General features: G+C 46.1%; 2 protein-coding genes across 8 annotated transcripts in view; both read right to left on the bottom strand.

Annotated features, from left to right (window-relative positions):
• Window positions 1-25,328, bottom strand: part of FLNB (filamin B) — a 142,516-nt gene that overhangs the window by 98,308 nt on the left and 18,880 nt on the right. The window lies entirely within an intron of this gene.
• Window positions 8,622-25,328, bottom strand: part of SLMAP (sarcolemma associated protein) — a 269,063-nt gene continuing 252,356 nt past the window's right edge. The window contains exon 25 of the mRNA XM_081819522.1: window positions 8,622-8,631. The gene's annotated coding sequence lies outside the window, so the exon portion shown is untranslated. The remainder of the gene's footprint in view (window positions 8,632-25,328) is intronic.

Here is a 25,328-nt window from a genome sequence, read left to right as displayed (position 1 = left end):
GGGCAGTCAGGGTTCAGAGAAGCCTGGTTTCCCTCCCAAGCCTGGCTAGTGAGTGACCGTGGGACTGCAGTGGGTCACCTGGAAGCTGAGAGTCAGAACTGAACTCACCCTCTCAAGCGCTTGTCAGATAATACAGTAAATCAGGTAGTGTTCTGCCTTTTGAGGGACCCACCATATCAGCAGAGACCAGGACAGCTACTATTATTATTACTGCAACATTATAAATACCCACAAGTTCAAGGACTCACAGTGCCCCATTAATATCATGAAAGATTCAATGCCATTCAATTCTGGTTCAAGACTGCTCAGAGCCAAAGACCCCAGAACTGTGCCTTCCAAACCAGGCGAGCATTCCATCTGCTTACGACCATAAGCGCCAGCCCCCATCAGGGACCCGGGATTAAAGCTGATAGAATCAAGATGTTCTCTGCTCAGTGAGCTGCCTGAATGAACTGGCAGTTTGCTAAAATCTGCAGGCCACCCCAACTCCTCCAGCAGATTCCTGAGCAGTCTGCAGGGGCCAGCCCGGGCCACTGTTGACAGAAAATTAAATGCAAGGTCAATAAATTCAATGTGAAGCACAAAGTATTCAAGAAAGTTCCCTAACAGGATTCCTTTCTCTAATGGGGGAGGGGGAGCTTTGGATACTGAAGTGATCTTTAACCATTTGAAAGCGTTACCATCATATAATGAGGGAGCAAAACTGAAAACAAGGTAAATGCCTCCCTGTGAATAAATGGTTAAAGAAACTTTACAGAACATTCAAGCAAGAGAATAACAGTCCTCTGTGAAAGAATGAGAAAGATATGTTTGTTCCAATAGGGACAGGCCTTCGTGATATATTAAGGGAACAGGACCATTTGTAGTAACGTATAGAACGTGCAATTCTGTTCTGGAAGCATGCACACCCAACTGTGTTCACTGGCTCTCCCTGGGAAGACTTGGGGTGATTGCAAAAGATGAGCTTTCTCTTTTTTTGTTGTGACATGCTCCCATGTTGTCTGAATTTCTTTTCTCAGTTTAAGTTACATGTGTTACTTTTATAATAAATTGTGACACACACCTCCCAAAAGAAAGAAACAGTATACGTGACAGAACTCTTCATTGAACAAAACTGCCTGTTGGCATCTAGAGGCACTGATGTGGGAAAACTGACAGGTTTTATCAAATTATGAAAGCGATGTGTGCAGTAGGTTCGCATATGAGTAACAGGGTGGCCAGGGAATGGCATCATTGCGATCAGATATGCACAGAATACCTCTAGAAAAGACAAGACACTGTTCACCAACTGCATTTGTTTCTGGGTAGAGGAATAGGGAATGCGGGTGGGGGGAGTGCAAGGGAGGGAGTCATCTTTTTACACTGCATATGATTCTCACCATGTTTGATGTCCCGTCAACAAGGAAACATATCCATGGAGGCCTTGCAGGATGGGGCGGATGTCCTGGTGACCGCTTCTGCTCAGTTGTCACACAGGGGCCATCCAAATGCCTTCCTGGTCCTCCGCCACACACACTCTCCTGGACAAATGGTCTCCCTGCCTCAGGAGATGGCCTCTGCCATTTCTAAACAGCTTGCCAGAGGAGTGGAAGATGTTCAAGATTACCTTGTGAGAAGATGGTCTGGTTGCCTCTGGGCATGCTTATCAAGCCAAACAAACAAACAAAAAAATCAACTATCCACCTTCCTGATCCCTTCCTACCTTGTTCCCTGGCACCCTGAGAGTGTCCTTCCCGTGACACACAGGCCCAGCGCTCAGTTATATGTGAAGACTGAGGGCCCTGGCCCAGTGCAATGACCCCACTGGATTCTCATTGCTGCTTTGGGAGGGACCCCTGTTAGTCCTATTTTCCAGATTAAAAAACTGAGAAGCAGATAAATGGAGCCCAAAGTAACACAGCTCATAAGTGGTGGAGTGGGATTTGAATTTAGGCCATCCAGCTCCAGAATCCGCTGTTGACCGTTCCACCTGGAGACCAGGATGGGGCTGCAAGGGAAGAGGCTCATACACAGACATAATACTATTACAAAGGCTTTCTAAACTGGCAAAAGCTGAGGAGGAAGTCAACGCTGAGGGTTACACCATCCTCCTAAAAGAGATTTATCGCTGTGCCCCTGAACTCTGTCCCACGATAATCGGCCCCGGCAGTAAAATAAACAGCCCAGGCACAGAGCAGGTCAGCTTCTCTGCTAAAATGGGAACAAGTTCCAACATCCCTGAGGCACAAGCGAGTGACACACACCGAATATCCAAAGCCCCACCCTAGCCTCAGCTCCAGTGACTAAAGACACACGGCCCTCGGCCAAGCGTCTTCAGTACCACTTCGTTATCTAAAGTATCCTGCACTTGAGCCGGAAGCCACTTCCTGGCTCAGCAAAACATCAGCTCTGCTAAACTTGGCCTTGAGGAAGATTTGTCCCTCCGGCCACATTCACAAACCTGGTCCTAACTTAGACCATTTACCAGGGGTTGTTTTCCTTAAATCAATTCACATTTTCTTCTTCCCTCAGCCTAGTTTATTTATGTGTGTATAAACACACACACGTAAAATATAAATTATACACACACATATACATGAATGATGCCCCAGTCACTTTATTTTTACACTACATGTGAAAATACATAACAGTTACAATTTATAAATGAGGGTTGTGTAACACCTACTATCATCTTGTGTACCCTAGCTTCGAAAAGACTGCACTAGACATTAGCTGTTTTTCCAGGACAAACTGCTCCTGTGGTCAAATAAGCTGGGGTTATATGGAACTGAACAATTCTGAACTGCTGCAGGACTTCTCAGAGCCTTTAATATGCAAACGCACACTGACAATCTCTGAGAGCACTAGGGTCCCCACAGCATTTCCCAACTTCACTGGATTAAGGAACTTTTTTAAATATGCTCTCAAAGGACTCTAATAGTGTCCAGAAGATACTTCGGGTAATTATACCTTAAATTGCACTTTAGATCTTCTACAAACCCTTTTCCTGAACACTCCCATAGGTTTGGAGATTATGTTTTATAAAACTGGTAGATGTGGGGTGAGGGAGACAGGCAAAAGGCACAAAAGAAGATGACAGGAAATAAGTTATTGAGGCTTTCTCTGATCTACAACTATTTCGGTGGCAGTGATTACGAATCTAGAACCTTGTTACTTGGAATCAGTGAATTCTGCAGATAAAGGGTAATAAAAGCAGGTTCTCAAAACAGCACGTCTAGTGAAGGGGGCTAAAGGGAAGCACACCCCTTAACCACGATGTTTATGAAATTCTGGTGATAACCAACTCACTTAAAAAACACACTAAGAAACACCTTATTGTTCCAGTGCAAACTGTAATTCTTAAACATGGGTCATGATTTAGAGGGATCCAGGCCAAAAGCAGCCTCCTCCTTTCTGGGTTTGCTTGAGAGCTTCTAATGTCAAAATCTTCATCTGCAGACAATGTATTGCCAAGTGGGAAGAGTCAGAGACGAAACCTGGTAATTTGGACCACCGCTTAATACAGTAGAAAGAGGGGCGTTGTCCGGATGGAAGCAATTGCAATATCAAATTATTTAACAGGGGAAAATTTCCAGAAGCTCCACCCCATGACCACTTAGCTCTAAACTTCCTGTAATGGGGGTGTGGGTGTGTAAAAGTTAGTAAAAATTATTTATATAATAACCGAAACATATCCATGTCGCATTCCTAGTGCTATGTAAGGATGAAATACTCATAAGCATACCAATAGAACAATGAGCCACACAGCTTGAGTGCTAATTAAACCCACTCTCTAAGCTTCTGTGCATGCTGCATCTGAATCTGAGATTCAGGCAGCTGTAATCCAAACATTCTACAGACAGGGAGCAGGCTCTGTCTCTAGCATCATTGTGATTCTAGTACCTGGCATGATGCTGATCACATAGTAAAAAGGAGAAAAGCAAAGGGGGGCGGGGGTGGGGGGAACCACTGCCAACTACGACCCAACCAACAACTACCCACTCATCAATACCTACTAACCAACAATCAACCAGACAAGCTGACCAGATAACCGGTAGTCCACAGACCTACCAAACCACCACCCACTTAGCCAACCAACTACCAAACCCGAGTGGACTCATCCTTGACCACCCTCTCCCACCAAATCCTTTCCTTCCCCCAGTCCTGCTGGCCACCTCTAAATTGATCCCCAGCCCAGCAGCCCTCGGCTAATGGCAGACCCCCTTCACTGGCCACAGATCAGGAACTCCTGACTCTTCCCAAATCTTTCCATGGGCCCCAGCAGGGCCACCCCATAGCCCTGAGGCATAGCTCCTTCTCAGGGACATGCAAAACAATTTGAAAGTTGGGGGGCTGGGGGGAGGAATGGGTTCCAAAACAAAAAAATTAAAAGAAAGTGAAGTTAATAAATGTTTTATTAAATGCCTGCATTTAGCATTGTGTCTTCCTCACTAATTGCGATCTATGGTTGACATGTACAGAGATTTCATTACATGTGAAAATAACTTATGGGTTCATTTTCTCACATCCCAAGAATTCCAAAGTACATATTATAATCGCTGAGAAATCAGTCAATCGTAAAATAAAGGAGTCATGGCAAAATAATAGAACACAAATATAAATTAAAAAAAGCAAAAGTATTTTTTTTTAATCTTTCAAATTATTCTACAACAATACATGCACAAAACACACCCTTTTTTTAGTATAAGAGATGGGTGTGTTTTATTGTATTTGATAGGATAGGCTCAGGGTCTAAGGTCGTAAAACACCCAGGACGCGGTATGAAGTGGGAACTCCCTAGCAGTGTCCCAAGGCTCCCACGGCTGGCGTCCCCAGCCGGCTGGCCCTCTGCATGCCCTGGCCTGTGCTCTCACTGCTGGCGGAACCCCTGGCTGCTCCCCCTATTCGGAATGCCCTCCTTTCCCGCCTCTCACTAGGTGGCTTTCTTAGCCACCCTTCAAGATCCAGCCTTCTCGGATACCTTCCCTTTCTCCTTGGCATCATGCTTTCTGGTATCTAAAGACCATCTCACAAAGTAGACAGAAGTGGGACTTCCCACATGATCTTACCAGGAAGCCAAATGTCCAGGACAGTTAGCAAGAGAAGCCACCATCCTCAATGACATTGCAGCCTCCTTCCGAGGGACTGTCTGCGTCAGGGACTCTTGCAGGGGAAGGCGGGTCGGGGGGCGGGGGAGACTATGAGCTTGAACAGGAAGAAAGTGAAGTTGTTATCTCTGGTAACCTTTAACTAAAAGGCAGCATATTGTTCCATTATGAATGTACACCATAAAACACAGGTGTCTCAGCAGTACCTGTGGTTCTGTCAGCAGCAAAATCAGATCTTTTCCCATCACATTATAGTGTTGGCAATATCTCAAAATATCCTGCATGCCCGTCACTACATCAAAATCATGGCAGTTATTGGACTAGTTGCTATATCTTATTAAACATCTAAATACATATGTACATGTATTACTATATCCAAAAATTTATTTCTGATAAATGTATTTCAATATAACTAGTTTCCTTTGTAAACCCATGTACATGATTTTATGCATAAAGAGAAGAGTGCAGTCTTCAGGGAGTCAATGGGGTCCAAGACACACTAAGAATCCCGGCTCCAGGCTGGCTGGCTAGCTCAGTCAGTAAAGCATGCAACTCCTGATCTTGGGGTTGTGAGTTTGAGCCCTAAGTTGAGTGTAGAGATTACTTAAAAAGTAAAATCTTAAAAAAAAAAAAAATCCTGGCTCCAATTAATGAATTTTTAGAACCAAGAAATAAAAGGACTTCAGTAATCGATGTTTGTTAAATGGGCCATAGATCAGTGAAACTGCACCTGCCAGGACATGGCGTCGGTCATCTCTCATGGGGACCCTGGGGGGTCACTGTGAATAGGTCTCCCAACCAATATGGCCTACCCACCATCACTGAGTTATCCTCTCAGGTCATAAATACAATCATTTATGTTACTCCCAGCAGGAACACCTTCTGTTGCTCCCTATGGTCTGTGGCAGGGGTCAGCAAACATTCTCTGTAAAGGTCCAAATAGTGAGTATTTTGGAGTTTACAGGTCATATGGTCCATGTTGCAACTATTCAACTCTATTGTTGTGAGAAAGTAGGTACAGGCAATATGTAAATGAGTGGGTGTGGCCTGTGTCTCAGTAAAACTTTATTTACAAAAACAGGCAGAGGGCCAGATCTGGTACCACTGTCTAATATAACTATCTATGATGATGAAATGTTTTATATGTACATTATCCAATTTGGCAGCCACAAGCCATACTACTAAGCACTTGAAATGTGGGTAGTGTGACTAAGGTGCTAAACGGTATCTTTTATTTAATTTTTTAATTAATTTAAATTTAGCCAGCCACATGTGGCTCATGGATAGGTCTACGCAGTCAAACCCAAGTCTTTCTTCATCCCTTCTGAGGTTTTTCATAACCTGGCCAACATCACAACTGATGGGCCCAGCCTCAGCAAGTACTAAACACTGAGGCCAATCAGGAGGTGATATTCCAAGTGCTCCCACATTCCTGCATTCCCTTCTCACTCCTGGGTCTAAGTGGTTCTGCAGGCCAGAACATCCTGTCTCCTGAACTGCCCTTTTAAACTCCACTGTTCACCAACCCCACCCTTGTCACAGGCCTTCCCTGACACCCCAGATGAAAAGTGTTGCTCTTCATGCCTCTCTGGGAGGCACTGTAAGAACCGTCTCCTACAAAGCATGCCACAGTGACTTGTGCACTCATTCTCTGGCTTTTTTTTCCTTCATTCTAAGATATCTGAAAGTAAAACCATGTCCCTAGCAGAGTGCCTTTATTACTTTTTTTTTTTTTTTAAGATTTATTTATTTTAGAGTGAGAGCGAGAGAGAGCAGAAGCAGGAGGGGCAGAGCAAGAGGGAGAGAGAATCTCAAGCAGACTCCACGCTGAGCACAATGCCTGATGTGGGGCTCGATCTCATGACCTGAGTCGAAACCAAGAGTCAGATGCTTAACCCACTGCACCACCCAGGGTCCCCAGCAGAGCACCTTTAAGGTTAATAAGCACTAAGTTTGTGAAATGAATACACTTTAATTAGAGCTAAGTACTGAATGCAAACTGTCTTTAAAAAATATTCTTTTTGAAATTAGTAGATTTACCTAAAACCTGTTTATCATATCTTTTTAAGGGCTGGAATCTTGATTAAAATTAAAAGGCCCAGATACAGTTCCAATCTGCAATACAGAGGAATACGATCACTTGGTCAACATCCCATTCCACTACCACAAGATACCACCCTCCTGAAACCTCCGGTTTTCCTCATCTGTAAAATGGGTTGACAGTGGGGCGCCTGGGTGGCTCAGTCGGTGTAGCGTCTCCCTTCGGCTGAGGTCATGGTCCTGGGGTCCTGGGGTCCTGGGATCGAGCCCCGCATCGGGCTCCCTGCTCAGCTGGGAGCCTTCTTCTCCCTCCACCTGCCGCTCCCCCTGCTTGTGCTCTCTCTCTCTCTCTGACAAATAAATAAATAACATCTTAAAAAAAAAAAAAAAGGTTTAAAATGGGTTGACAGAGCCTACACCTGGCAGGACTGGAGAACTCTTGGCACAGTGCTGAGAGACATAAATGGCTGCTTCCTGGCGGATACACTTCCGGAACACAGGGAGTGGAGGAGGCACACAAACCAGACTTAGCAGGGGCAGGAACACCAGGCTGACCATTGGATTCCTGCACCAGCCTTCGATATAGGTCTATCTCAAGGCAGGAAGGGCGTGGCATTCACACAACAGCTGTGCTCCCTAACCTCCCCCCGCACACACAGATCACACCACCACTGAAAGCACTGGGGTGGGTCAGTGCACACCTGCAGCCCCGGCCAGCCCAGGAGCTATAAAGCTGTGTGCAGCCATTCTGGCTGAGCTGATGACAACCCGCCACCCCCATGAATGTCAGGCCACTGCACACAAAACAGTCTGGAAGCTGTAATTTTTGCAGCTTCTGGGGCTTCTCTGAACAGATAAGAAAATCCAGCCAGGCCACTCGTTATCCTGGTTTTTCTGACCCAAGGCCCCGTTTCCCCTCTTACTCAGCTGCCTTACTCACCGGGCTGGGTGCCAAATGATTGGGCTTTTGTTAACAATCAGATCCACCCTCAGGCAGGAGGAGGCGAGGCCGCATCTCGGAGGAAATTCAAAAGAGTGGGCTAGGGCTGTTTTAAACACAGTGACAAAAATGGCTTTGGAACTCCAGCAGCCCTGTTGGAAGAAGTTCTTTTTTTTTTTTTTTTTAAAGATTTTTATTTATTTATTTGAGAGAGAGAATGAGATAGAGAGCATGAGAGGAGGGAGGTTCAGAGAGAGAAACAGACTCCCTGCCTAGCAGGGAGCCCGATGTGGGACTCGATCCTGGGACTCCAGGATCAGGACCTGAGCTGAAGGCAGTCGCTTAACCAACTGAGCCACCCAGGCACCCCCCTGTTGGAAGAAGTTCTTAATTTGAAGGGATCTCAGCCACCTCTCATGTTGGTACTGATATATACGGAATGTTCTTTCCTGATCATCATCTACTTTTCTGAGTTATAAAATGTGCCATTACAATCAATTTAAATTATATGCAAAATGGATGTAAAATCAATTGAGTCTCTCCCCCGCTGACAGGCCAGGGTTGCTTTGCTGTTAGTGGTGGTCAGGACCTTGGTCCCACCTCAGGCTTAGCATATCCAACCTTCTTCTCAAGCCTCAACACCTCTGTTGCTCAGAGAAATCACTTGAGCTTCGGGGCGCCTGGGTGGCTCGGTCGGTTAAGCATCTACCTTCAGCTCAGGTCATGATCCCCGGGTCCTGGGATCAAGACCCATGTCGGGCTCCCTGCTCAGTGGGGAGCTTGCCTCTCCCTCTCCCTCGGTTGTGCTCTCTCTCTCTCTCTGTCAAATAAATAATAAAATCTTAAAAAAAAAAAAAGAAAGAAATCACTTGAGCTTCAACCCTGGCTACACACTGGAATCATCTGAAAAGCTTAGAAAAAAAAAAGCAGTGGCTCTCCCCAAAAGAAAACAAAATGAGGATTTCTTCAGGGTGGGGCCAGGTATCAGTAATTTTTAAAGCTTTCGCGTTGGTTCTAAGGGTTTAGAATCACTGTCGACAACAGACCCCATATGAATCCGATCGCCCCAAAACCCCCACCCAAGAGGCCAACCTTTTCCTTGACTGAGAATGGGCCTGAGGCAGACAGACCCCAAGAGAGGTGAACGGGGAAGGAGAAAGAAAAGTGAGTGCACCCAGGAAGTCAGAACTCAGCACCCAAAGCTACGGCGTCAAGCCTCCTTTCTTACGACGTGATGAGCCACCTGTCTCAAGCAACGAAGCCACATTCTAACAAAGACAAGGAGGATTCTGCCAGTCCCTTGGAATAAATGGGCTGCAGTGGTGAACAGAGGTCCAGAAAGGTCCTCTTGAGAACTGTGTTTCGACTTTTCTTTTTTTAAGGAACATCCACTAATAATGGACACTAACACAGCAGACTAGAAGGGGGTTGCACGAGTCGCTCACTGAAGAGGCTTTGCCCTTCGTTCCTGGGGCGACTCCAGGCACATCCATTTTACAGAGGGATCAGAGAGATGGAGAGGATCCCAAAAGATGAATGGCCAGGCGTACTCAAAAATGGTTCAGGCTCCACCCTTTTGATGACTTCCTCTACCAGGCCCAGTCAACATCAGCCACCTCCTAAGTAACTGAGCGCCCAGGCTGCAACACTTCACATATGACAGGCACACATGGCATCCCACTTCACAGCTGCCCAAAGAGAGGCTTCAAGACGCTCTGCTATCTGCCGGGGGCCACTGTACCAGTGGGTGGTGGAGCCCAGAGGAGATGTGGAAGAAAAGGAGGCTCAGGAGGATCTGTCCCAGCCTTGCCATTATGTGAGCCAACCTGGAGACTCAGGAGCAATGCTTCCGAATTCTAACTAGACAAGAAAGCCAGATGGGATGGAGGCCAGACCTTCAGAAACAGAGCTCTGAGCCTCCCGCTTGCTCAACGGAAGTCTTCCTATCTGGTCAAGTGTGCCTGCCATTAGCACTTCAGCTGGGCAAAGTGCCCTGGGTAACTGCTTACGTAGGACCTCCAGCAGGCCAGAGAAACATGAACTGCAAAACCCAGCCCTGAGATCAGAACCCTCACCCCTGGAGCCCATCTTTTCCCAGGAGGTTTTAAAGGAAATTTCAAATAAAATTAAATGGCTTTATTTACCACGCTCAGCACCTAATTTAAGTCAGGTCCCCTTCCAGTCTGATAGCCTAGTCATGCACGATAAATTAGCCTTTAAAAATAAGAAAATTTAAAAGTTTGCTCTATTTCTTCCAACTCGCAAGGTAAAAGAGGGTTTTTTGAGTGTCTATATCCAGACAACTTGACCCCTTCGCCCAGAGCGCGCCCTCCCCCCATCCCCAAGAGGAGGGACCAGATGGTACCAAGTATGCAGTTTCTAGAACTACTCTGAGCAGTATAATGAACTTACCACATCAGCCTCCCTTCCTCCCCAATGTAAGAGCCCCACTCAGAGCTACAAAGCAGTCCTGACACCCCCTTTTACAGCTCCTGGAGTGTGCACCGAGAACAAGCCAATTTTTCCAGGGCATCGGGCCAACAGTATAATCATATGCCGCATTAGAAGCTTCTGGTTGTTCATCAGAACCCAGAAACTTGGCTGGGGGCTGCACGCGGCAGGAGACTCCATCATGCTTCCTGTTGTAACAAATTCCTCCACACCCCACCTGTGAAAATCCATTTCCATTTATTACCAAAACTGGAGCCCTGTCTTTCGAGCTTTTTCCGGAGGTCTGGAAGCTGGCTTTTCCAGCTGATGATGTCACTGACAGGATTCTGACAATGGCTCCCAAGAGCCTAAACCTCTCGCTAATACCTAGCAAGAGCACATTCCTCACGGGTGAGGTCACAGTTAGCTAATTACTAATCTGGCCCCTACCCTGGCGTCCAAAGCCACAACACGATGAGATGCCACTCCAGTTCTCCCCTAGGGCACCCCCTGAAACTGCAAATAGCACCCCGCAGTGAACATGAAAACCCCAAGCAGGCCGGGGAATCTCTGGCTGCCACATTTTGCACATAAAATACAGGATATCAAGTTAAATATGAATTGAGAGCAACAGTAAATAATTGCGGAGTATAAGTATATCCCATTCGATGACTTATAACAAGAGAGAACTGCCTGTCCCATTTGGAACATCCTTCTCCTAAAAGTTATTCATTGTTTCTCTGAAATTCAAATTGAACTGCTTTCTCTGGCAACCTTGGAGGACCCCAGGTGACTGACTCTCCACCCGTTCACTTTGGGGTACCGCTGAATTACGTGTAGAAAAAATTAACTGCAAGAAATGAGGGGGCAGGGAAGAGGGAACACAAATCCAGAAGATTCTGTACTCACACTGCTTCAACAAGTGTCCTTCCTCTACCTTAAAGATGTCAAAGCTAGAAAGGAGATTATGCATTTTGAATGTGGTTTATACAAGAAAATGCACAGGCCTCCAGGCAATGCACTGTCAGAAAAAAAAAGTCCTCGTCCTACACGGGAAGGTGGGTGATCGGCTACCACCCCTGGGTTCCATGCGGCAAGGTTCCATACCCTGGCATTGAGCAACAGTGCCGGCCACAGAGGAGAAACTCAGGTGATTTTTGTGGAATGAATCTCCCTGGTTAGGACTTTATTTCTAGAATAATAATGATGCTGAAAGTGGCCAGTGGTAATCCATTCACTACCACCCAGTCCGATTAGGTATATCAAGCACCGAACAGAGTAAACATGTAAAATTTAGTGATCTCATTTCTTAAAAGAATGCAGGAAAACCAAAACTTTACACATAAAATCTCTGATAATATGGTCTCATATTTATTTGTTGAATAAATGTGGTAAATGTATCATTATAGGTTTTAAATTAAAATAGATTTAACCCTTTTAAGGACTCAAAATTCCTTCAACATACATCATGCATTCAGTGTGTACCAGGCCACACACTGTTAATGTGTTAAACATTTCAAGGGGATCATCTCCTTTCATCCTTCCAACAAACCTATGAGGGCAAGACCCATTATTATCCCCATTTCACAGACAGGGAAACCAGGGCTCAGAAACTTGCCCAAGGCCACAGTGCTGGTGAAAGGTGGGGCCAGGACTTAGAACCAGGTCTTTCTGACTCTCCATGGGCTTTGGAGACTCTCCAGCCCTAGTCTTTCTACCCCCAGATCAGCACAGTGAGTGTTCTGGACCGATCTGTAAGACTGCCAAGCCCCCCAACACTCATTGGTAAAGAACCTGCATTTGAAATCTCTCCTCTGCAGTTTCTTAGGGGCTGGAGTTAGGGGAAACATACCCTGGAACACCAAGCCCACCAAGGACACGTTTGCCAGTGGTTCCCACTCAAATACTCCTTTCTTAGCCACCAACTCTGTATTTCAATCAAAAAGAATAGCTTGTAACATGTAAGAATTGCCTGCCCAGTTTAGAAGAGGGATTTTCTGAAATCTGTGAGATATTTAAGAATCCCAATTGTGGGGGCGCCTGGGTGGCTCAGCCAGTTTAGCGTCTGTCCTCGGCTCAGGTCATGATTCCAGGGTCCTGGAATCAAGTCCCGTGTCAGGCTCCTTGCTCAGCAGGGAGCCTGTTTCTCCCTCTCCCTCTGCAGCTCCCCCTGCTTATGCACTCTCGCTCTCTCTCTTTCTGTCAAATATATAAATGAAAAATCTTAAAAAAAAAAAAAAAAATCCCAGTTGTCCTAGCAAGCAACTTCAGGAGGTACTAAAAAATTTAATTGATTTTTTTTAAGACCCCATACCACCCCTGGCTGTGGGATGTAAATACTTCTCATGGGAATCATACAAAACGGGACTGTAAAGCTTCCAATTTTGGGAAATGTAAAAGCCAATGTTTACGATACAAATGGGAGTCAACCAGCCACTAGCTACATTCAAAAAATAAAAATTACTCACACACACACAATTAATTGCTAATTACATAAGAGGCATCCATTACCAGCAAGAGATTATAACTCAAGATGCTTTTCCCAAAAAAAGCTGATTAATGGGTGAAAATTGTTGGAGTCCAAGATATTTATGCAATCTCAATGGTTACTTTAAATTACAATAGGAGAGGCCCCCCCCCCCCCCCGCCCTGGCTCACTTGGAGCATGGGGCTCTTGATCTCAGGGTTGTAAGTTTGAGCGCCACATTGGGTATAGAGATTACTTAAAAATAAAATCTTTTTTAAAAATTGCAATAGGAGAAAGGCAGCATTTCAGTGGAGTGCTGGCAAACACTGTTTGAATCAAGAGATGGCACTCATTATCACTAATAACAGGACAAACAGACGTGATGTACCTCCTGATGTGCTGCAGTAGGACACATTCATGACTTTCTTTGCAACTGCACTTGCCAAAAATGTTTACTTGAATTAATCATGAGGAAACAAACAAATCTAGAATACAGATATTCTAACAGCCTTGCTACCCCAAGTGGTCTGCAGGTAAGAAGCACTGACATCACCTGGAGGTCTGCCAGAAATGCAGACTCAGGCCCAACAGTGGCTTCCAGAATCAGAATGTGCATTTTACAAAGACCCTCCCTGCCGCCCTGCATACTCCCACCACTTCCCACCCTGTAATTCTGGTGCACATAACATTTGACAAAGCAACTGGCCTAGCATCTTCAAAAATGTCAATGTCAGAAAAGACCAAAACCAAAAACTGTTAAAGATAGGGTAATTCTAGATGAAAGGTTAGGATGAAGTACCTTTGAAACAAAATTCAATTGAGTAATCTTTCATTGTTTCCTGGATTAAAAAAAAAAAAAATGACCATAAAGGACACTTGGAAGCATTTGGAGAAATTTTATACAAGATATTACTGTATCAGTGCTAACCTCTTGGGTATGCAGTGATACTGTGGTTAGGAAAATGTCCTTTTTCTTAGAGACACCTGCTAAAGTATGGGGGGTGGGGCGGTGAATAGTCATGACGTGTGCTAGAGACTTTCAAATGATTCAGTAAGAGATAGGCGTGTGATGCGAATCCTTGGAGAGTGACAAAGTAAACAAATGTGACCAGGCGTTAACAATTGGAGACTCCAGGGGAAACAACTGGAGACTCTAGGGGAAGGTTATGTGGGAGTTTGTTAGACTGCTCTTTCCTACTGGAGGACTGAAAGCTTCCAATGAATTTGGGAAAGGCAAGGAAAATTACATTATTGCAAAAATTAGTTTTTTTTAAGTAAGTCAAACCGTTGGAAAATAAATAAGCTAAAAAGTTCATTACAACTTTGGCTCTTGAGCATCTGTATTAATTAGCATGTATTAATATTCTTGGCAATACAAAAAAGAATATACATTCTTCCACAAACCAACTTTTCCCCCAGGTGTCAAAACATTTAAGGAAAGTAGTAACTACTTAGGTACAGGGAGGCTGAGAAAATCTCTCATTTCATCTCCAAATGTAGAGACTGACTCCCCAAGAGAAAGCTTACCAGGCAAAGGAAAAATAAACCTGAAAATTTTACAGCTTTATTTTCAAATTCAAGCCCTGTATAGGCTTGATTCCCACATTTGGCCATAAAAAGTAATGAAGTATGGATAAACATGTTTGAACCTTGAAAACATTTTACTAAGTGAAAGAAGCCAGTCACAAAAGACCACATGTTGTATGGTTCCATTATATGAATGTCCAGCATCAGCAAATCCATCAAGAAGTAAACCAGTGGCTGCCAGGGCCTGGGGGGAGGGGAGAGCAGTGAGTAACTGCTAATGGGTACAGGGTTTCTTGGGGAGGGGGGAATAAAATGATCTAAAATTATATAGTGGTGATGGTTGTACAACTCTGAAAATACTAAAAACTGTACGTTCAAAGGGGTGAATTTTATGGTGTGTGAATTATATCTCAGTAGAGCTGGTTTTTTGTTTTGTTTGTTTGTTTTTTTAATCCTATATATTCCTCCAGGCTACAAGCTCTGTCTTACTCTTCCTAGCAGAAGGCAGTTACAGGACTAAGACAAGGCAAATCTGTGACCTGGGTTCTGGTCCAGCCACAGCTCCCTCTGTGACCTTGAGCACATCCTGTCCCTCTCTGAGTGTTTCACTTCCAGACTGCAAATTCCGGGCTGGACCTGAAAGCATTTCAAGGTTCTCCAAGACATTCGGAGAGCCAACTACAAGTCCTCTGCTGCTATTTTAAACAGCACAGTTACTGAACTTCCGGGAACTCAATAATAAAACTTCACTCAGTTCATCCAAGATGTGAATTGCGTTATTTCCTTGAGATGATCTTGGGGTTCAATAACATGGCAACCGTACACATATTTAGCATTTCAACTCTTCAGAAGACATAAATGTGGGGGAGAGAAGTCATTTTCAACACTGAGCAAGGATTTTTATAGAAGTGTTTCCTCGGGATGCCTGGGTGGCTCAGTCGGTTAAGGAGCTGCCTTCGGCTCGGGTCGTGATCCCGGGGTCCTGGGATGGAGTCCCGCATCGGACTCCTTGCTCAGGGGGGAGTCTGCTTCTCCCTCTCCCTGCTGCTCCCCCTGCTTGTCCGCGCTCTCTCTATCACAAACACACATATAAATAAAGAAAATCTTAAAAAAAAGAAAGTGTTTCCTCGACACACTTTCAGGATTTCATTTAAGCAAAACTCCACCCCCAAGTGCTAATGCTGAAGGAAAAGCCAGCCAATGACCTATGAATCTGGTAATTAGGGTTTCTCACACCTAGTAAAGGGCAGGATGGCAAAGGGACTCAGCTCACCACCGGGGCTCATCCCTACAAACTCATTTCTCATCTTCTGGGCAGCCCAAGCCAGACACTGCAGCCACAATGGACAAAACTCTCTGTAGAGCCAAAGGCAACACGCTGGAAGTAATCAGTGCTGATTAGTGTTTGGGGAAATCCTTGGCCTAAGAGCGCTCTTTGATTCAGATTTTCCAGTCAAAGCCATCCCAAGTCATGCTGACTTGGGCCTAGAAGGAGGAAATTCCCATTCATGCCTCTCAGACAGTGCCGTCTCCTCTGCAGGAAGGAAGGGCCCATGCTGGAGCAGAGGGCAGACTCAGAGAGGTCCCAAGGTGCTGATCCTGGGCATTGCCTTCCGCAGGACGCAGGCGTCCCTGGAAGGAGGCGTCCCTAGAGCTGGGCTGGAACTTCAACATTTTCCTAGCTTGGGACAGAGGCCCTTCATGCTCTATATTATCAACATCTTGGACTTAGAGAAGGCTCCTCAACAAGATAAGGAGAAGCACCTATCTGTCGCTTCTGGACCATCAGGCCCCACACCACATCTTCTCCAAGAGGAGGCTCCGCCCACCCAAATGTGTCCTAAAGGGCCCAGTCTCAGCCTCCACAGCTAAATGGATTGGGGTGGAACCTCCAATGTGAGCTGAATCTCATTCTCCCTTGAGGTCTGTTGAGGCTAGACTGAGTGAAATGTGAGCAGCCAGGAACCGTGGGGCAGCCATGCTGTGCAGGGTGCTAGCAGGGCCCATCTACAAAGAGGGGGACAAAACCAACACAGGGAAACATAGGCAGTCTCCATGGCTTTCTGACTCCTGGTTCCAAGTCCTCCTGAGGCCCCCCCGCCGGACTGCCCTGGTTGTTTTTGATGCCAGGTATGGTGGAAGGTGCGTTGACAAGCCCCATTAAGCACAGAGGTTGGTTCAGAGCGAGGCAGATGATTCAAGGGGCCTAATCAGCAAATCTTGGGTCTCGTATGGGAGCCCCAGGAAACAGGGTTGTGCTCACCAACCTCATTCTCTCTTGTACCTGGCTGGGCTTAGTTCTGGGAGGCCTGAAGGCCCAGAGATATAGCGGCCATTCTGCCACCATGGGGACCCCCAGCACTTAGAGCTAGAGACGAGGAGAAGGACCGAACTCCAATGACCTGTTTGAGCCTCGAGACCCAGCCATGCTTAAGGGTTGCTCTGCTGCAGAACTTCTCAGTTACTGGGCCAAGTGGCTCCTTCTGCTGTCTTTAAGTAGTTTCAAATGGATTTCCACCACCTGCCACTCAATCAATCAATCTTAATAGACCCTCCCTAACAAAAACTAATCTTTTGCACTTAAGCTAGCTCAAGTTGAGTTTCTCTCACTTGCACTTGAAAGAATGGTGCATAACAAATCACCAAAACGACTTATCCAATCTCCGTGGCTAGAGTTTAAGGCATATTTTCTCAAATTCCCCAACACTGCAGAGAAACATCCATGAAATAAATCTCCCAATTCCTTTCCACTCCATCAGAAGAACCGATGAGAAGCCTACTGACCTTGGTCAACAGCACAACGTGGTCCAGTGGTGGGCCTCCTGGAATTCATTCCCTCCCAGCACCATGCTAACCACCGTAAGCATTCCCAGCATCACATCACCAGCAGGGTGAGAATCTGAGATCTTCGCGCCATGAGATAGAAGGGAAGATAAACCTACCATCAAAAAAAAATGAGGGCGCCTGGGTGGCTCAGTTGGTTAAGCGACTGCCTTCGGCTCAGGTCATGATCCTGGAGTCCCTAGATCGAGTCCCGCATCGGGCTCCCTGCTCGGCAGGGAGTCTGCTTCTCCCTCTGACCCTCCCCCTTCTCATGTGCTCTCTCTCATTCTCTCTCTCAAATAAATAAATAAAATCTTTAAAAAAAAAAAAAATGAAATCTTGTCATTTGCAATGACACGGATGGAACTAGAGGGTATTATGCTAAGCGAAATAAGTCAATCAGAGAAAGACAAGTATCATATGATCTCACTGATATGAGGAATTTGAGAAACAAGACAGAGGATCATAGGGGAAGGGAGGGAAAAATGAAACAAGACGAAACCAGAGAGGGAGACAAACTGTAAGAGACTCTTAATCTCAGGAAACAAACTGAGGGTTGCTGGAGTGGTGGAGTGGGAGGGATGGGGTGGCTGGGTGATAGACGTTAGGGAGGGTATGTACTATGGTGAGCGCTGTGAATTCTGTAAGACTGATGAATCACAGACCTGTACCTCTGAAACAAATAATACATTATAATGTTAATTTAAAAAAATAATAATAAAAATCTTTTTTAAAAATTAAAAAAAAAACCCTACAGACACTAACGCTCTAAAAGGTGAACAAACAACAACAACAACTCATGAGCTCCTCCCATCAACAGCGGGCATGCAAGTCTGAGCTTTACCCAGCGTGAACAAGGAGCCCCGGCCAAGTGGGGAAACCAGGCTGGTATGAATCAGGGACTATTTAAGAGTCTAGAAGACTTGTTCAACCCAGGTTGCAGAAAACCCACACAAACCAAACACCGGTGACTTTGCCAAGAATGAAACACCAGCGTGCACCTGAGACAGTGGGTCCCCTGAAGAGCAAGGGGAAGAATGGGCTCAAGTGGGAAACTGAAGAGATGGAACAGTTTACCAAACTGGCCACAGAAAGAATGTCAAGAATGCAAAAATCTCCAACCTCTAAGGAGTCTCAGAGCTCTCTAAAAAGAAAGCCATGAGGGCACTCGGGGCAATCCAGCTGGGGCAGCCCCTGACAGTGTAGTTGTGTGGCTAGGACCCCCACAGGCCACGGTCAAGACAGGCTGTAAAGGCCTCCTGAGGGAAGGTGGCAGAAGCAAGCCAGGCAAGGATCCGTGAGGTAGGTTTGAAAAACAGCCTGTGACCCCGCACAATCACAAAGCTGTTCTCTACAGCCTCAGCCTGCTACACAGGGGTCTGCGGATCCCGCAGCTGCGGTCAAGGCCAAGGCTGCTTGGCTCAAGGTACAGATTCAAGGCAGGTATGATTCCCAGCCAACAACTGCCTAAGATACCAGAGCAAAAGGCGTGGATACGTTACCCATTATTTGGAAACTAAGTAAGGAGTGAAAAGGCCTCCTTAGGGCGCCCGGGTGGCTCAGTCGGTTAAGCGTCTGCCTTCGGCTCATGTTGTGATCCCAGGGTCCTGGGATCGAGCCCCACATCAGGCTCCCTGCTCTGAAGGAAGCCTGTTTCTCTCTCTCCCACCCCCCCTGCTTGTGTTCCCTCTCTCGCTGTGTCTCTCTCTGTCAAAATCTTAAAAAAAAAAAAGAAAGAAAGAAAAGGCTGCCTTAGAGCTCATGAGCCTGCCCCACGGCTGGTGTGGGTTGGGGGGCAGGGAGGGTTGCTCAGGAAAACCAAGGAGCCTGCCCAGGAGAGCCACTATCCCACTGAGGCGGGCTGTCAGCCTAGCCTGACAACTTATCCTCTGGCTCAGAGACTAACCAGGCACACCAGGGGCACTCAGCGGCCCGACATGGGAGGCACACGCCTGACCATTCATCTCTGAAGACCCCTGTCCGTGTCTTTTTATTTTAACAGTAACAACCTGGATGGCTTTTCTCCTGAAAATAAATAATCCAAGCTCATTCTACTTATAAGTAAAATGATACTGAATCGGGCGCCTGGGTGGCTCAGTCGTTAAGCGTCTGCCTTCAGCTCAGGTCATGATCTCAGGGTCCTGGGATCGAGCCCCGCATCAGGCTCCCTGCTTGGCGGGGAACCTGCTTCTCCCTCTCCCTCTACTGTTCCCCCTGCTTGTGCTCTCTCGCTCTCTCTGTCAAATAAATAAATAAAATCTTAAAAAAAAAAAAAAATGATACTGAATCAAGTTAATCTTTCTGTCCAGAAAGACACCACACGGAGCTCTGGTTTTTCAGAGTCGCCTGGACCTGCTGCTAGTCCAGGCGCAGCCACTTGTTTACCAGCGAGGTGACTTTAAATGGAGCCTCAGTTTCCTCATCTGTAAAATGGGTATTAACACCATTCCTCAGATCTAGTGTGAAGATGAACTGAGGTACCGCAAAAAATAAACAAATAAGCCACCTAGGACATACGACTCACTTGATCATTACGGTTAGCACTCAATATCTTAATTAAGTTTATGTAATGATCAAACTTTTTTTTTTTTAACAAGCATATACCTATTTTGTGATCTAAAAAACCAATAAAGATGTAGAGAAAAAAGGAGACAAAAATATAAGATACATTAAACCTCCCCATAAGAACGGGATGGGGGGGGGATATGTTTTAAAGAAACTATGTCCTCAGCTCTAACCCCCACCCCATCAGCGCCTGCAAGCACAGGCCAGGAAACTGCCTACTCCCCTAAACGAGAAGGCCAATGGCTCCCTAAGAGTGGACTGCAAATGGCCACTGGGTTGCTGGCCAGAGGCCAGCTCCACAGGGTAGCCTGGAACTGTTTACTCACACTCCCCCTGCGGTTTCAGGGACGGTCCTATTTGCTTTTGCTCCCTGAGTCAGGGTGTACTATTATTCAACAAACACGAATCCTGCGGGAGAGCTGGAGAGGTTCAGTGCTGCAGCCAGGGCCGGGGAAGTTGCTGGAGCTGCACCCCGAGGATCTGGCTTGCTTCTGCACGGCTCTTCACAGTGTGGGGTCTCACCTTCCTGCAGGGAGCGTGTCCCAGGCTTCAACCACTGCAGGTGAATCCTGACGCTCCCCGCCCGCCAATAAAACATGACACCACTCTGGGCAGAAAGGAGTATAGGCAATCAAGTGATTGGCATCCTTCCAAGAGCAAACCAGAGCACTTCTGAATCCTTTCCAAGGAAAAAGGCCCCAAGAAATTCCTCTTTTCAGAGCCCAAGAAGGTTAGTTCTGCTCAGTCTAGTCACTGTGGTTCTTGTTTGTCACTCAGCCACCTGAACTACAGCAGAGCAAAGTGTCTAGGAGATTAAAAAACGAGGCGTGGGAAAGTAACCTCATTTCACCCCTGTCAGACTCGCTTCCAGGTGAGTTGTTAACCTCTGGGCATCAGTGTTCCTACCTGTGAAATAGGATGCTTGCACCACCAGGTCTTCCCTAGATGTTCCCAAAGAACAGACACCCAAGACATCATTTTCCCTAAGAATTCCCTAAGTAATTCAAGGGTGGAATTACTTTTCTACAAGATCTTTTCACCTATCAAATACTAATCCAGCATAGCAAGGAGTCTGTCCTACCAGTCAGAGGCAGTGAACAAACCTAAGCCACGTGTCTGATTTTCCACTCAATGGTTCTGATGATTGTTACACAATTCTTACTTTTGACAGTACACAAAGATGCTACGTGGGAGGCTGGGATTCCAGTATGAAACCCTACAGAGGGCTATCTCTTCCAGGCACTGGGCCCCTGCTGAGAGTCAGCATGGCCTTTCCCCAGAAGGGGCTGGACAGACAAAGCAGATGAGTTAGGTGGTAACCGCTAGAGATGCACGGTTCACACGGAATCACTTTCTGATTCTAAGCAGACCCCCAGGTCAGAGGCTTCAACAAGCTCTTCCAGAATTTAGTAACACTGTTATTTTCATTGATTTTACTTATTTTATAGTTACCTCCCCTTTATGGCCAGTGATAGCGGTTTTCTATTGACGATTGTGTTCTACAGTTTCCTTTTGAAATAAAGGAATATAAAAATGCGTAGATGTAAAAAAAATATTTTTTTTAATTTTTTTTTAAAGATTTTATTTATTTATTTGACAGAGAAAGACACAGTGAGAGAGGGAACACAAGCAGTGGGAGTGGGAGAGGAAGAAGTAGGCTTCCCGCTGAGCAGGGAGCCCAACTCGGGGCTCGATCCCAGGACCCTGGGATCATGACCTGAGTCGAAGGCAGACACTTAATGACTGAGCCACCCAGGCACCCCAAAAGAAAAAAATATTCAGAAAATAAGTCTGGCAGAAATCATGATGGTTAAAAAAAAAAAAAGAAAGAAATCATGATGGTAATGCAAGAAAGCCAAAGAGTTTAGAGGTTCGTTCGGTAGAGGGCTATGGTCATAAATAGGATCATGGCCATTTTATAAGGATTATAATTTGTGTGTACACTGCTATGGGAAACACAAGAGAAGAAATGACTAATTCTACACGGGGGATTTGAAGAGGACGTCTTGTTTTTTGTTTTTTTAAGATTTATTTATTTAGGGGCGCCTGGGTGGCTTAGTCATTAAGCGTCTGCCTTCGGCTCAGGTCATGATCCCAGGGTCCTGGGATCGAGCCCCACATCGAGCTCCCTACTCGGCGGGAAGCCTGCTTCTCCCTCTCCCACTCCCCCTGCTTGTGTTCCCTCTCTCGCTGTGTCTCTCTCTGTCAAATAAATAAATAAAAATCTTTAAAATAAAATTAAAAAAGATTTATTTATTTAGGGGTGCCTGGGTGGTTCAGTCGTTAAGCATCTGCCTTCGGCTCCGGTCATGATCCCAGAGTCCTGGGATCGAGGCCTGTGTCGGGCTCCCTGCTTGGCGGGAAGCCTGCTTCTCCCTCTCCCACTCCCCTTGCTTGTGTTCCCTCTCTCGCTGTCTCTCTCTGTCAAATAAATAAAAATCTTTAAAAAAAAAAAAAAAGATTTATTTATTTTTATTTATTTATTTTTGAGAGAGAGAGAGAGTGAGGGGAAAGGCAACAGAAGGCGGGGAGAGAGAATCCTCAAGCGGACTCCCCGCTGGGCGAGGAGCCTGATGAGGGGTTTGATCCCACGACCCTGAGATCATGACTTGAGCTGAAATCAAGAGCCAGCCACTCAACTGACTGAGCTACCCACGTGCTCCTTGAAGAGGACTTCTACACAGGAGATGCATGTGAATTGGTTCCTGAACTACAAGGAAAAAAATGAGTGGTTAAGCAGAGGGAAGAGCAAGGGCCAAGGTATGGGGGTGTGAAGGAGAGGAGCCCTGTCAGGAGCGGGGGGGTGGGGGCAGTACAGTTGATGTGAAAACTCTTTGAAGGGCAGGATTCAAACCATTATACATAAAGGGGAGTTCAAGTTCATGTAGTTTCATCAAGACAATAAATGGATTTCATCTCAGGACCAAAGGGCTGCCTGGAGCACCATATTGAAAAGGATTCCAATGTCCAGTCTGGGCTCAGTGGGAAAAAAACATCATGACCCCTTAGTGATGTCTGCCATGGAGAGGGACAAGCGTAGCATGGGTGCCAGGTATTTGGACCCTGATTCTTGATCAATGCTCACAGTTTACAGACCAGAACAGTGAGGCCCAAAGACAGAGTTAATGAAGAGCTAATGAAGAGCACAGAATAAAACCCGGGTTGCAGACTCCACGTTCTTCCCATTCTGTGCTCCAGGATCCCCTTTCACCTGAGCCAGAGCATTTAAGGCCATGGATTCACTACAAAGAAAAGCAAATCTGCTCTAAGTCTTGAGTCAATTCATTAAGAGGCTTACCTTTATGGGTCTAAAACAATTAAGCTTTGTGGAATAAGGGCCCTGGTGAGATCACCAGTGAGAAAGGATGGTCTCATCTGAAAGTGCATCCTCATAGAAAGTTAATCCCAATAAAAATCTTTCCCATGTTGCCACCCCAGGCGAACATGTTGTGCTGGGCCAGACTTCACACATGATCAACTCATCTGTCCAGTAAATAGGGTGGTCTCCTCTAGTTGGGTGGTGAGGAGGAGCCACTCTGACTGTCCCATGAGGAATTCTTGAAGCTTCCACCTTCCTCCCAGCAGAATCTTCCAATCTGGAGTAACACTCAAAATGACTGAGGCTGCTGGTTTGTCAGAAGTCCAAGCCCCATAACCACGATCTTTTTTTAGTTTTTAATTGGGGAGAGTCATTGTGGCTGAGCTACATTTTCCTCTCCTTCAACGTAACTCTGGAAGGCAATCAAACCCCCTATTCTGCACACATTCATTCTTTCTTTCAACTCTTCCTCCTAGAAAGGGGGATGGGGGTGCCTCTTGCTTTCACTATGCTGCCATTCTGCATCCTCTCTGGATGGGGACCCAAGTCTGCAAGACTGAGGATCACAAGGAAAGTTACCTGGTATTTTACCATGGAAATTATGCCACTTAAATTTGAAGTCAGATTTCATTTTATATCCAAGTTTAACACCTTTTAATTATATAGACAGCTTTTAAGAACCCTCAAGCATGCTACAATTTACATGCTGATTTTGTTGTGTGTTTTTTTTTTTCTGTTTGATCTGCCTGTGAGGGGAAGAGGTAATCCCACTTCAAGGTGCGGAAAGAGGTGATAACCTAGGTCACAGGCTATATAATACTACAGCCAGTGACACTTTCATAAAACGAAGGGGGTTTCTAAAGAACCAACAGCAACCTAGTACAGCTGTGGTGGGGTGTGAGAAGCCTCCCTGGGATCCATTCTTCCTGCCTCTTCAAGGTTCCGGGTTGCGGAGGGGAATGGGGAGGTAGGACAGGTGATCTTAGATGAAGCCAATCCCAACAGTCAAACACCCTGACCAGTGACTGCTTGAGGAGAGGGCAGGTGACCCAGGCTGGTCCAAGCCCAGCGAACCTCAGGGCCTGCCTTCTTCCTCCAGCAGGTGCGGGCGTGGGCATGGCCATGTGGCCTGGACTACGCTGGCCTGGACTATGCTAGCCTGTCCGTGAGCAGAGACAACAGAAAACAGAATCTTAAGAGAAACAGATCCAGGGCTCTGACCACCTCGAAACCTCCAGGTCAAAATGCACCTGCAGCCTGCCCTACGCCTGGACTTGGCAGCTGCAGGAGCCAATGAACTCCCTTTCTGGAGGAGCCAGGATTAGTTGGGTCTCCTATGATGTGGAACCATACACAGCCTAACTGATACATTTACTTTCAAAGTCTGTCTCTTCTGCTTCCTGGCTGTGCAGCCAATTACTAAACCTCTCAGTGCCTCAGTCTCCCCACCTGCAACACAGAAGTAATACCTACTTCGTAGGGCTGCTAGAACGAAGTGAGATACTTGATGTAAGGCACCAACGTGGCACGGTCCCCAGCACATGGCAGCTGGGAGCTCACCCACCCATCCTTGAACGATGGCTGTGAGAGACTCCGTTTCCAATAAGCACCCAGCACCCAGTCAGCCATGGTGTTAGCACGGCAGGGCTTGTTTCCATAAGTAAACCAGTTACAGAATCTGGTGACAGCAAGAACACTTGTGGTACAGGACAGAGAAATACAAACTGACCAAAGCCACAGCTGCTTTTACCAACCAGCTTAAAGAATTCTGTCTTTAAGAAAACAACACTTCTTATGGCTAGGATGTGCAAGAACTGGAATTCAAATACACTGTTGGTGGAAATGGAAAAGTCTGACAGTTTCTTAAAAAGTTAAATACAGGGGCGCCTGGGTAGCTCAGTTGGTTAAGCATCTGACTCTTGATTGCGGCTCAGGTATGATCTTAGGGTGGTGAGATTGAGCCCTGTGTTGGGCTCTGTGCTCAGTGGGGAGTCTGCTTCCCTCCTTCTCTCCCTCTGCCCCTCCCCCCGTGCTCTCTCTCTCAAATAAATAAATCCTTTAAAAAAAAAAAAGTTAAATATACACCTACTATATGATCCAACCATTCACTCAGGAAAAAGAGAAAAATAT

Source organism: Leptonychotes weddellii, chromosome 1 (assembly GCF_054177405.1).
Source record: "Leptonychotes weddellii isolate Sample4059 chromosome 1, ASM5417740v2, whole genome shotgun sequence".
Classification (NCBI taxonomy): domain Eukaryota; kingdom Metazoa; phylum Chordata; class Mammalia; order Carnivora; family Phocidae; genus Leptonychotes; species Leptonychotes weddellii.
This window is presented reverse-complemented; position numbering and strand designations above follow the sequence as displayed.